Source organism: Manis javanica, chromosome X, assembly GCF_040802235.1.
Source record: "Manis javanica isolate MJ-LG chromosome X, MJ_LKY, whole genome shotgun sequence".
Lineage (NCBI taxonomy): Eukaryota > Metazoa > Chordata > Mammalia > Pholidota > Manidae > Manis > Manis javanica.
In genome coordinates this window covers 99,819,203-99,831,263 of record NC_133174.1, presented here as the reverse complement: position 1 = coordinate 99,831,263, position 12,061 = coordinate 99,819,203, and positions in this window count along the sequence as shown.

Below are 12,061 nucleotides of genomic sequence, written 5' to 3'. Positions count from 1 at the left end.
TCTTCTGCATCCGTGGATGTCTTGCTGCCCTTGTCTAGCCTGGATTAATACTTGGTCCATAGGCACACACCTGATCATCTGATCATCTACATTTGCCCTCTTACAGCACTAAACTATGTTTTCTACCTTTATCTTGCATCTACCTACCACTTCAGCATTTTATTAAAAATAAAAATAATAATAATAATAGGAGAAATGTGGGATCAACATATTAATCAAGTACAAAAATCAAATGAATATTCATATTTGACCTGATTGTTTATAGGTCATAATGCATGATCAAAACCGAAAGTTTCTGTGATGAATGCCCTTGTACTGTTCACCATGTAAGAGTTTATTCACTGTGTAAGAATTCGTCCACCATGTAAGAACTTGTTTGTTATGCTTCAGAAGATTGGAGACTGACGAGAATTAGGCTTGAGATGGATTATTGATTCTACATTGAGCATTGACCCCCCCTATACTGAATTTTATTGTTGTTAACAACCATTTGATCAATAAATATGAGAGATGCCCTCTCAAAAAAAAAAAAATTTACATAAATAATTTGAAATTTAGGGTAATATTATCTTCTTCCAGAGAAAATTTACAATAGCTTTTACCAAGAAAGTACAAAATTAAAACAAGCAAAACCAACTAGTCACAAAATCAGTCAAACGATATACTAAAAGTGCAGATTATGATATCTACTACACAAAATGTGGAGAAGAAAGGAGGACAAAATAAACTTTTAGATTGTGTTTGAAACAGGGTAATCAGCAACTTAATATAGACTGTTACATACTAAGGAAGTTATCCTATCCTTTGGTAACCACAAAACTAAAGCCTACAATAGATACACCAAAAAAATTACAAAAGAGAAATCTAATCACAACACTAAAGAAAATCATCAAATAACAAGAGCAGAGTACAAGAGAGGAAGAAAGGAAGAGAGGGGAGCTATAAAAAAAGAGCCAGAAAAAATTAATAAAATAGCAATAAATATATATCTATCAATAATCACGTTAAATGTAAAAGAACTGCACAGACCAATCAAAAGACAGAGTAGCAAAATGGATAAAGAAACAAGACCCACCTATATGCTGCCTACAAGACACTCACTTCAAACCTAAAGACATACACAGACTAGAAGTGAAGGGACAGAAAAAGATATTTCATGCAAATAAAAGAGATAAAAAAAAGCAGGAGCAGTAGTACTTATAACAGACAAAAGAGATTTCAAAACAAAGAAGGCAACAAGAGACAAAGAAGGACATTACATAATGATAAAGGGTTCAACCTAACAAGAAGATATAACCATTATACATATCTATGCACCCAACATAGGAGCATCTCAATATGTAAAACAAACACTAACAAAATTAAAGGGGGAAATAAATTGCAACACATACATTTTAGGAGACTTTAACACACCATTCACACCAATAGACAGACAAACCAGACAGAAAATAAAAGAAACAGAGGGACTAAACAATACATTAGATCACATTGTCTTAACAGATATCTACAGAACATTCCATCTGAAAGAAACAGGATACACATTTCTCCCAAGTGTAAATAGAATGTTCTGTAGCACAGATTATATACAAAAAAGGTCTGAATAAATTCAAAAAGAATGAAATTGTATCAAGCAGCCTCTCAGACCACATGCTAATAAATTAGGAATAAATTACACAAATAAAACAAAAGAAAGCCTACAACACATGGAGGCTAAATAATGTGCTTCTAAATAATCAATGGATCAATGAACAAATTAAAATATAAATTAAGCAATACATGGAGACAAAAGAAAACAAATCCAACAGCCCAAAATATGTGGGACACTGTGAAGGCAGTTCAAAGAGGGAAGTGCATAGCTATACAGGCCTACCTCAAAAAACAAAAACAATCCCAAGTGAACAGTCTAAACTCACAATTAAAGGAACTAGAGAGAAGAACAAATGAATCCCAAAGTTAGTAGAAAGAGGGACATAATAAATATCTAAGCAGAAATTAAAAAATAAGAGAATAAAACAATAGAAAAATTCAGTGAAAAGAGGAGCTGGTTCTTTGAGAAAATAAACAAAAAAGATAAACCTCTAGCCAAACATATGAAGAAAAAAAGATAATAACCACATAAACAAAATCAGAAATGAAGAATGACTGATCAAAATGGATACCACAGAAATACAAAGAATTATTAGAGAATACTATGAAAAATTATATGCCAATAATTTGGATGACCTAAAAGAAATGGAAAACTTTCTAGAAAAATATAACCTTCCAGATTGACCCAGGAAGAAACAAAAATTCTGAACAGACCAATTACCAGCAATGAAATTAGATTGGTAATCAAAAAACTCCCCCCAAAAACAAAGGCCAGGTCCAGATGGCTTCACAGCTGAATTCTACCAAAATTTAAAGAAGAGCTAATACCCATCCTTCTTAAAGTATTTCCAAAAGTAGAAGAGGAAGGAATACTTCCAAACTCATTCTATGAGGCCAGGATCACTCTAACACCAAAACCAGACAAAGACACCACAAAAAAAGAAAATTATACACCAATATCCCTGATGAACATAGATGTAGAAATTCTCAACAAAATATCAGCAAGCCAAATTAAAAAATACATCAGAAAGATCACCATCATGATCAAGTGGGATTTACTCCAGGGATGCAAGGATGCTACAATATTTGTAAATCAATCAATATCATACACCATATTAACAAAAAGAAGGATAAATATCACATGATCATCTCTATAGACACTGAAAAGGCATTTGACAAAATTCAACATCCATTCATGATAAAAACTCTCAACAAAATGGGGGTAGAGAGTATACACCTCAACATAATAAAGGCCATACACAACAAATCCAAAACCAAATCATACTTAATAGGGAAAAGCTTTCTCTAAGATCAGAAACAAAAGAAGGATGTCCACTCTCACCACTTTTATTCAACATAATACTGGAGGTCCTAGACATGGCAATCAGACAAAACAAAGAGGAAAAAGTCATTTAAATTGGTAAGGAAAAAGTTAACTGTCACTATTTGCAGATGACATGATATTATACATAGAAAACCCTAAAGAATCCACCGAAAAACTTTTACAATAGTAGAGTTCAGCAAAGTTGCAGATGCAAAATTAACACATGAAATCTGCTGCATCCCTATATATTAACAACAAACTAGCAGAAAGAGAAATCAGGAAAACAATTCCATTCACAATCAAAAAGAATAAAATACCTAGGAATAAACCTAACCAAGGAGGTGGTGAACCTACTACTCTGAAAACTATAAGGAACTCATGAGAGAAATTAAAGAAGACCCAAATAAATGGAAATCTATCCCATGCTCATGGATAGGAAGATTAATATTGTCAAAATGGTCATCCTTCCCAAAGCAATTTGCAGTCAATGCAATCCCTATCAAAATACCAACAGCATTTTACAATGAACTAGAACAAATAGTTCAAAAATTCCTATGGAACCCAAAAACACCCTGAATAGCCAAATCAATCCTGAGAAAAGAACAAAACTGGGGGCTTTATGCTCCCTGACTTCAAGCTCTACTACAAAGCTACAGTAATCAAAATAGTTTAGCACTGGCACAAGAACAGACCCATAGATCAATGGAACAGCGTAGAGAGCCCAGATATAAACCCAAGCATATATGGTCAATTAATATATGATAAAAGAGCCATGAATACACAATGGGGAAAAGACAGCCTCTTCAACAACTGGTGTTGGAAAAACTGGACAGCTAAATGTAAAAGAATGAAACTGGATTATTGTCTAACTCCATACACAAACGTAAACTTGAAATAGATCAAAGACATGAATGTAAGTCATGAAACCATAAAACTCTTAGAAAAAAACTTAGGCAAAAATCTCTTGAACTTAAGTATGAGTAAATTTTTCCTGGACACGTGTCCTTGGTCAAGGGCAACAAATTCAGAAATGAACAAGTGGGACTACATCAAACTAAAAGGCTTCTGTACAGCAAAGGACATCATCACCAGAACAAAAAGGCATCCTACAGTATGGGAGAATATATTTGTAAATGACTCATCTGATTAGGGGTTAATATCCAAAATATATAAAGAAGTCATATCCCTCAATGTACAAAAGAAAAATAACTTGATTAAAAAATGGCAGAGGACCTGAAGAGACATTTCTCCAAAGAAGAAATACAAATGGCCAACAGGCACATGAAAAGATGCTCCGCATTGCTAATCACCAGGGAAATGAAAAAAAAAACACAATGAGATTTTACCTCACACCAGTTATTATGGCCACTACCCAAAAGACAAGAAATAACAAATGTTGGCGAGGATGTGGAGAAAAGGGAACCCTCCTACATGGTTGATGGGAATGTAAATTGGTGCAACTACTGTGGAAAGCAGTATGGAGGTTCCTCAGAAAGCTAAAAATAGAAATACCATTCGATCTAGTAATTACACTTCTAGGGATTTACCCAAAGAAAACAAAATCCCTGATTTGAGAAGATAGATGCACTCCTCTATTGCCACACTATGTGCAATACCCAAGATATGCAAGCAACCTCAGTGTCCCATCAATAGATGTCTGGATAAAGAAGAGGTGGTACCTATACACAGTGGAATATTATTCAGCCATAAAAAGAAAAGAAATCCTGCCATTTGAAACAAGATGGATGGATCTAGAGGCTATTATGCTCAGTGAAATAAAGCCCGGCAGAGAAAGACAAATACTACATGATTTCACTTATTTGTGCAGTATAAAAACAAAGCAAAACAGAAGGAACAAAACATCAGTGGTCTCAGACACTGAAAAGTGACTAGTGGTTACCAAGGTGGAGCGGTCAGGGCTGGTGGGGGAGAGGATGAAATGGATAAATTGTCACAATAATTCAGTCACAATAGAAGTTGGTCAAAGAGACAGTAGTACAGCATGGAGAATATAGTCAATGATTCTGTAACATTCTTTCTCTGTTGATAGATAGTGACCATACTAGAAGGGGAGAGGATTTAATAATCTGGGTAACTGTTGAACCACTGTGTTGTACATTTGAAACCAACATAAGGTTGTATTCAAAGATACTTCAACTAATAAAACAAAATAAACTGTTATAAACATTCACATGCATGTTTTTCTTTGAACATAAGTTTTCATTCTTGTGACTATAAACCTAGGAGAATAATATATTACTTCATTGCATGGTTAGCAAATGTTTAATTTTATAAGAAACTTACAAGCTGGGTAATAAGTGGCTGTGCCATTTTGCAATCACCACCAATACATGAGAGTTCCAGTTGCTCCTCATCTTCACCAGCACAGTGTATGCCAGTATTTTTTTTTAATTTTAGCAAGTCTGATAAGTATGTAGTTATCTTATTGTGGTTTAAAATTATATTTCACTAATGACTAAGAGGCTGGGCATTTTTTTATGTGCTTCTTTGCTATCTGTGTATCTTCTTTTGTATAATGTCTCTCCAAATTTATTTACTTTTTATATTTGAGTTGTTTTCTTATTGCATTTTGAGAATTTTAATGAATTTTATTGAGTTGAGTAAATATACTGGATACAGGTGCTTGGTCAGGTATAAGATTTTCAAATCTTTCCTCCTAGTCTGTGTCTTTTGTTTTTATTCTCTGAGTATCTTCCACATAGCAGAAGATTAAATTTTGATGAAGTCATATTTATAAGCTTTTCCTTTATTGATCATGTGCTTAGTGTCATATCTAAGAAATTTTGGCCTAACTGAAAATTAACAGAGATTGTCTTATATGTTTTCTTATGGAATTTTCTAAGTTTTTAGTTTATATTTAGCTCCATGGTCCATTGTGAATTGATTTTTGTACAGAATGCAAGGTATGGGTCAAGGGTAAGGGTTTGATGGTTTTGCACACAGATGTCTAATTTTTCCAGCAGTATTTGTTTAAAAGTTGTTCTTTGTCTTTTCACCTTTATTTCTGGATTCTCTCTTTTCTTCCATTAATTCGTATGACTGCCCTTCCAGAAATATCACATTGCCTTGATTTCTGTAACTTTACAGTAAATTCTGAATTCAGGATGTATAAGAACTCCTACTTTATTCTTTTTCAAAAATCTTTTGGCTGTTTTAATTCCTGTGCTTTCCATTTTGATTTTGATTTTGATTTTGATTTTGGATTAGGATTAGGATTAGGATTACAATGAATATAAGGATCAATTTGGGGAGTACTGACATATTAAGAATGTTGAGTCTTCCAATCCATGAATATCATATATTTCTCCACTTCTTTACGTCTTTACTTCATTAGTCTTTTGAAGTTTTTAACATGCAGGTCCTGTATTTATTTTATTAGATATATAACTAGTATTTTATGGTTTTTTTGTGGTGCAATTATATCACATACTTTTAAAGCCTTGGTTTGTGGCTTTGGCAATTCGATACCCTCAAAAACTTACAGGCTTCTACAGAAAGAAACCCTTGTGTGTACAGTCAACATACTGGACAAAAATACACAATGGGGAAAGGATAGTCTCTTCAGTAAATGACATTGGGAAAACTGGATAAGCACAAGCAGAAAAATGAAATTGGAGCATTATCATATACCAATCAGAAAAATTAACTAAAAATGGATCAAAGATTTGAACACAAGACTTAAAACCTAAAACTCCTAGAAGAAAACATGCGGTAAGAACTCTGTGACATCATTGTTCTTGGATGTGCCACCAATAACGCAAGCAATAAAATCAAAATCAGTAAGTGGGACAACCTAAGGAATGGGATTTGCAAACCACATATCTGGTAAGGGTTAATATCCAAAATATATAAGGAACTCATACAACTCAATAACAAAAAAAAATCTGACTTTTAAAATGGACAGAGAAACTGAATAAACAATTTTCCAAAAAAGACATACAAATGGACAACAGGTACATGAAAAAATGCTCAACATCACTAATCATCAAGGAAATGCAAATTAAAACCACAATGATATGTCACCTCATACTTGTTGAAATAGCTGTCATCAAAAAAGACAAAAGAGAACAAGTATGGGCGAGGATATGGAGAAAAGGGAACTCTTGTGCACTGTCAGTGGGAATATAAGTTGGTACAGCCACTATGGAAAACAGCATGGAGGTTCACTCAAAAAGTTAAAAATACCATGATCCAGCAATTCTACTTCTGGTTATATATCAAAAGGAAATTAAAACAAGATATTGAAGAGGTATCTGTACTCCTGTGTTCACTGCAACATTATTCAAAATAGCAAAAATATGGAAACAACCTAAGTGTCTATCAATGGATGAATGATAAAAATGTATTATATATATACAGTGGAGTATTTTTCAGCCATGAGAAAGAAGGATATTCTGCCATTTGAGACAACATGGATGGACCTTGAAGGCATTATGCTAAGTGAAATAAATCAGACAGAGAAAGACAAATACTGTATGAGCTCATGTATATGTGGAACCTAAAAAAACCTGAACTCAGAGAAACAGAGAGCATAATGATGGTTACCAGTACACTATATACTTCAAGGTTGCTAAGAGAGTAAGTGTTAAGTGTTCCTACCACAAAAAAGAAATGGAATTATGTGACTGAGATGGGGGTGTTAGCTAATGTTATCATGGTAATCATAATACAATATATAAGGGTATCAAATCAACACATTGTACACCTTAAGCTTATACAATGTTCTATGTCAATTATATCTAAATAAAGCTGGAAGACAAACAAACAACAATAAAGAAAACCTAAAGGCTTCTAGTCTCATTATTTTTGGTTGGTTCCATGAGGGAGTAAGCACATACTAAAATCTTTCCTAAACTTAGTTTTAAATCCTGTCTCTGGTTTTTTGTTTATTGGTCTATAAAGAGTTTTGCCTGACTCTTTCAATGTCAACCCAATGGTGGATATACCTGGAAGTCATTTAAAAAATAGGTTTGAGTGGGAAGGAAATTCTCTTACTTTAATTTTTGCTGGATCCCATTGTGAGGAAGAAAACTCTTAAATGGAGCCTCCTGAAAAATACTTGGGGCCGAAATTTTATCCCCTGTTAATATTGCCTTATTAATTACCATTGCTTTCTTTTGGAATATTAAAAATGGTTCATTCGTTCAACCTGGAAGTTCTGCAAATTATAGGAATCTTAGTAAAATTAGATTATAAATCACAAGCACAACATGCCCCCTTTGGCAATCTCTGGACTGCATTGTCTCCCTTGTTAGACCAAGTAGCTAGAAGCAGCACAAAGCAAAAGACATACCAACATACTGAATTTTTAAAGCCATCCTGTAACACTGAAGGCTGTCAGCAGCATGTATTCTGACTTCCAAGATATCTACCTCTTTCTTTTATTCATTGATGCGTTGATTGTTCAGAAGCATGCTGTTTACCCTTCAAGTGTTTTTGAGGTTTCTGTTTTCTCCACATAATTGATTTTTAGTTTCATTCCATCATAATCAGAAAAGATGCTTCATACTGCTTCAATCTTTTTTAATTCATTGAGGCTCTTTTTGTGCTATTTACAGTAGCTAAGATATGGAAGCAACCAAAGTGCCCATCAATAGATGAATGGATAAAGAAGATGTGGTACATCTATATAACAGAATATCATTCAGCCATAAAAAATAAAGAAATCCTGCCATTTTCAACAACATGGATGACGTAGAGTCTATTATGCTAAATGGAATAAGCCAGGCAGATAAAGACAAATACCATATGATTTCACTTACGTGTGGACTCTAAAACAAAACAACAAAATGAACCAAACAGCAGTAGACTCATAGACACTGAGAAGTGACTGGTGTTTACCATGGGGGAGGGGTTGGAGCTGGTGGGTGGGGTGGGTGAGGGGGATAAAGGGGCACAAAAATCTCAATCATAATATGAGTTGGTCACAGGGATGGAGGTACAACATGGAGAATACAGTCAATGGTTCTGTAACATCTTTCTATAGTAACTGAAAGACACTATAATAGACACTATAGACAGAAACTGTACTAGTTGGGGTGAGGATTTAATAATGGGTGTAACTGCTGAATCCCTGTGTTGTATACTTGGAACCAATATAATATTGTATATATCAACTATGTTTGAATTTAAAAAATACACTTAAAAAAAAAGTCCACCATGTTTCTGGTCTGAAAAATCTCCTCCTGCCACCAGCTGTTTAACCACTTCCACTTTCTCAAGATACTAGGAGGCAATGAATTTTTTTAAATTAAAGTATCATTGACATACAATCTTACGTTCATTTAAATACACAACACAGTGGTTCAACATTCACCCACATTATCAAGTCCTCACCCCCTCCAGTGAGGTCACTGTCCATCAACATAGGAAGATGTTACAGAATCATTAATTGTATTCTCTGTGCTGTACTATCACCCCATGACCAACCTATATTGTCATTGTGAATTATTGTGTCCCTTAATCCCCTTCCCCCTCCCCCCAACCTTCCCCAACCCCTCCCCCTTGGTAACCACTAGTCCCTTCTTGGTGTCTATGAATCTACCGCTATTTTCTTAGGAGTTTAGATATGAACTTTCACTGCCACATGCAGAGAGAATAATTACAACTATAATCAATATCTCAAATGATATTAAAGAAGATATTGCAACTAAGAAATAATAGGATGCTATTATTTAAAGAATGTTTACAGAATGAAAAAAGAGCTCTTGGAAAATAAAAGAAAATGAAAGCAGAAATGAAAAACTCAGTAAGAATAAAGAGTAAAAAATATGGAAAATAGGATAAGAAAGAAAATGCAAGGGCTTCCTGTATCCAAATGAATTAGAAGCATATTTAGAAAACAGGTGGAGAATATATGGGTGAATTAGTGCTAATAAAGTAGAGAACTCAAGAACAAAAATTTACTAACTCCAAGGAAAATACAAAGCTGGAGAGGAAATTGAAAGTATCATAGTATACTATGATTATTGCATTCACATAGTCAAAGCACTGTAAACATAGTATGCTCACGGGAAAAGGAATAGATGGAGACAGTGCATGTGTTCGGAGTGGGTGTGAGTCTATGTGAAAAAGAGGAAAAATCTTCATATGCTATGGTGAGAACTCAACAGATGTGTAAGAAAACTGAAAAATCAAGAGATAGCAATATAAACACTTGTTCAGAAATAATATAAGGATCAAAATCTAAAGACATAAAGGTTAAATATGGCTACCTCTGGAGAGAAGAAAATGGGGGAAGAGGACTGCTGTTTTTACAAGAAGCTTTGTAGGGACATATCTTTTTTAAACCATGTGCCCAAATGCAATGATAACAAGGAATAAATACAACCCTGCCAGGATTCTACAACTTAAATATAGTTCTAGATTAAACAGAAGCCCTAGACTTTGGCACTCCATCTTTTCCATGGCTATCAAACATAGACTACAATGGAGACCCTGATAGCCTTTGGAGTTCTTTGTTAGTGTCTTAGGCAAAGTGAATGAGAGGATGGATGAAAGCAGGCATAGTGATCTTCAGAGAGGAAATAATAAGCAAGGAAAACAGAAGGAACATTGCAAGGACATTTTGAATTAAAAAAAAATTTCAAATAATGTAGCATTCTATGTTCAGCTGAAACATAACAGCAGCAGAAGACACATCAGTTTGGTTTATGTAGCTATCATAGATGGAATGACAGTTTCCAAACAAAGGTTCCAGGACAACCCTGCTGTAATCTGAAAAAGAGATGATCATAAAGTCACCAGCCATCTTTATGTGAGTACTGGATTTGTGCAACAGAGCCCTGTAGTTAAAGACGAACATGAAGACAACTACAACCATCAGTATGACAGCATTAGTCATCAAGAGGCTTAATACTATGAAACTAAATCAGACAAAACTTCCTCAATATGTTCAGGTGCACTATGCTCCTAACCTCTACCAACCTTACCTCCTAAAGATGAACATTACTAAAAATGAAGTTTTTACAAAAAGTAGAAGAGGAGGGAATACTCCCAAATTCATTCTACGAGGCCAACATCACTCTAATATGAAAACAAGGCAAAGACACAACAAAAAAAGAAAATTACAGACCAATATCCCTGATGAACATAGATGCAAAAATACTCAACAAAATACCAGCAAACCAAATTCAAAAATACAGCAAAAAGACCATCCATCATGACCAAGTGGGATTCATCCCAGGGATACAAGGATGGTACAACATTCGAAAACCCATCAACACCATCCACTACAACAACAAAAAGAAGGACAAAAACCACATGATCATCTCATAGATGCTGAAAAAGCATTTGACAAAATTCAACATTCATTCATGATAAAAACTGTCAACAAAATGAGTATAGAGGGCAAGTACCTCAACATAATAAAGGCCATATATGACAAACCCACAGCCAACATTATACTTAATAGCGAGAAGCTGAAAGCTATTCCTTTAAGATTGGGAACAAGACAAGGATGCCCACTCTTGCCACTTTTATTCAACATAGTTCTGGAGGTCCTAGCCATGGCAATCAAACAACACAAAAAATAAAAGGCATCCAGATAGGCAAGGAAGAAGTCAAACTGTCCCTGTTTGCAGATGACATGATATTGCACATAAAAACATAAAGAATCCACTCCAAAACTATTAGATCTAATATCTGAATTCAGCAAAGCTGCATGATACAAAATTAATACACAGAAATCTGTTGTATTCCTATACACTAATGATGAACTAGCAGAGAGAGAAATCAGGGAAACAATTCCATTCACAATTGCATCAAAAAGAATAAAATACATAGGAATAAAGGCAGTATATACAGAGAAGACAAGTAATGATTCTATAGCATCTTACTACGCTGATGGACAGTGACTGTAATGGGGTATGCGGGGAGGACTTGATAATGGGGGGAGTCTAGTAACCATAATGTTCAAGTAATGGTACATTAATGATATCAAAATAAAAAAATGAAATATTTTAAAGTAAAAGGATGTGGTTGAGTACCTAGTAGGTGAAGGTGCTTAAATATCTGAGGAAGATGAAAAATAGATGTGGGAAACTAATGTGGAATTGGCCCAACAATTTAAGTAGCAGTATTTTCAAAAAATAAATTGTAAGTTTGGGGTGATAATAAGAATAATAACAG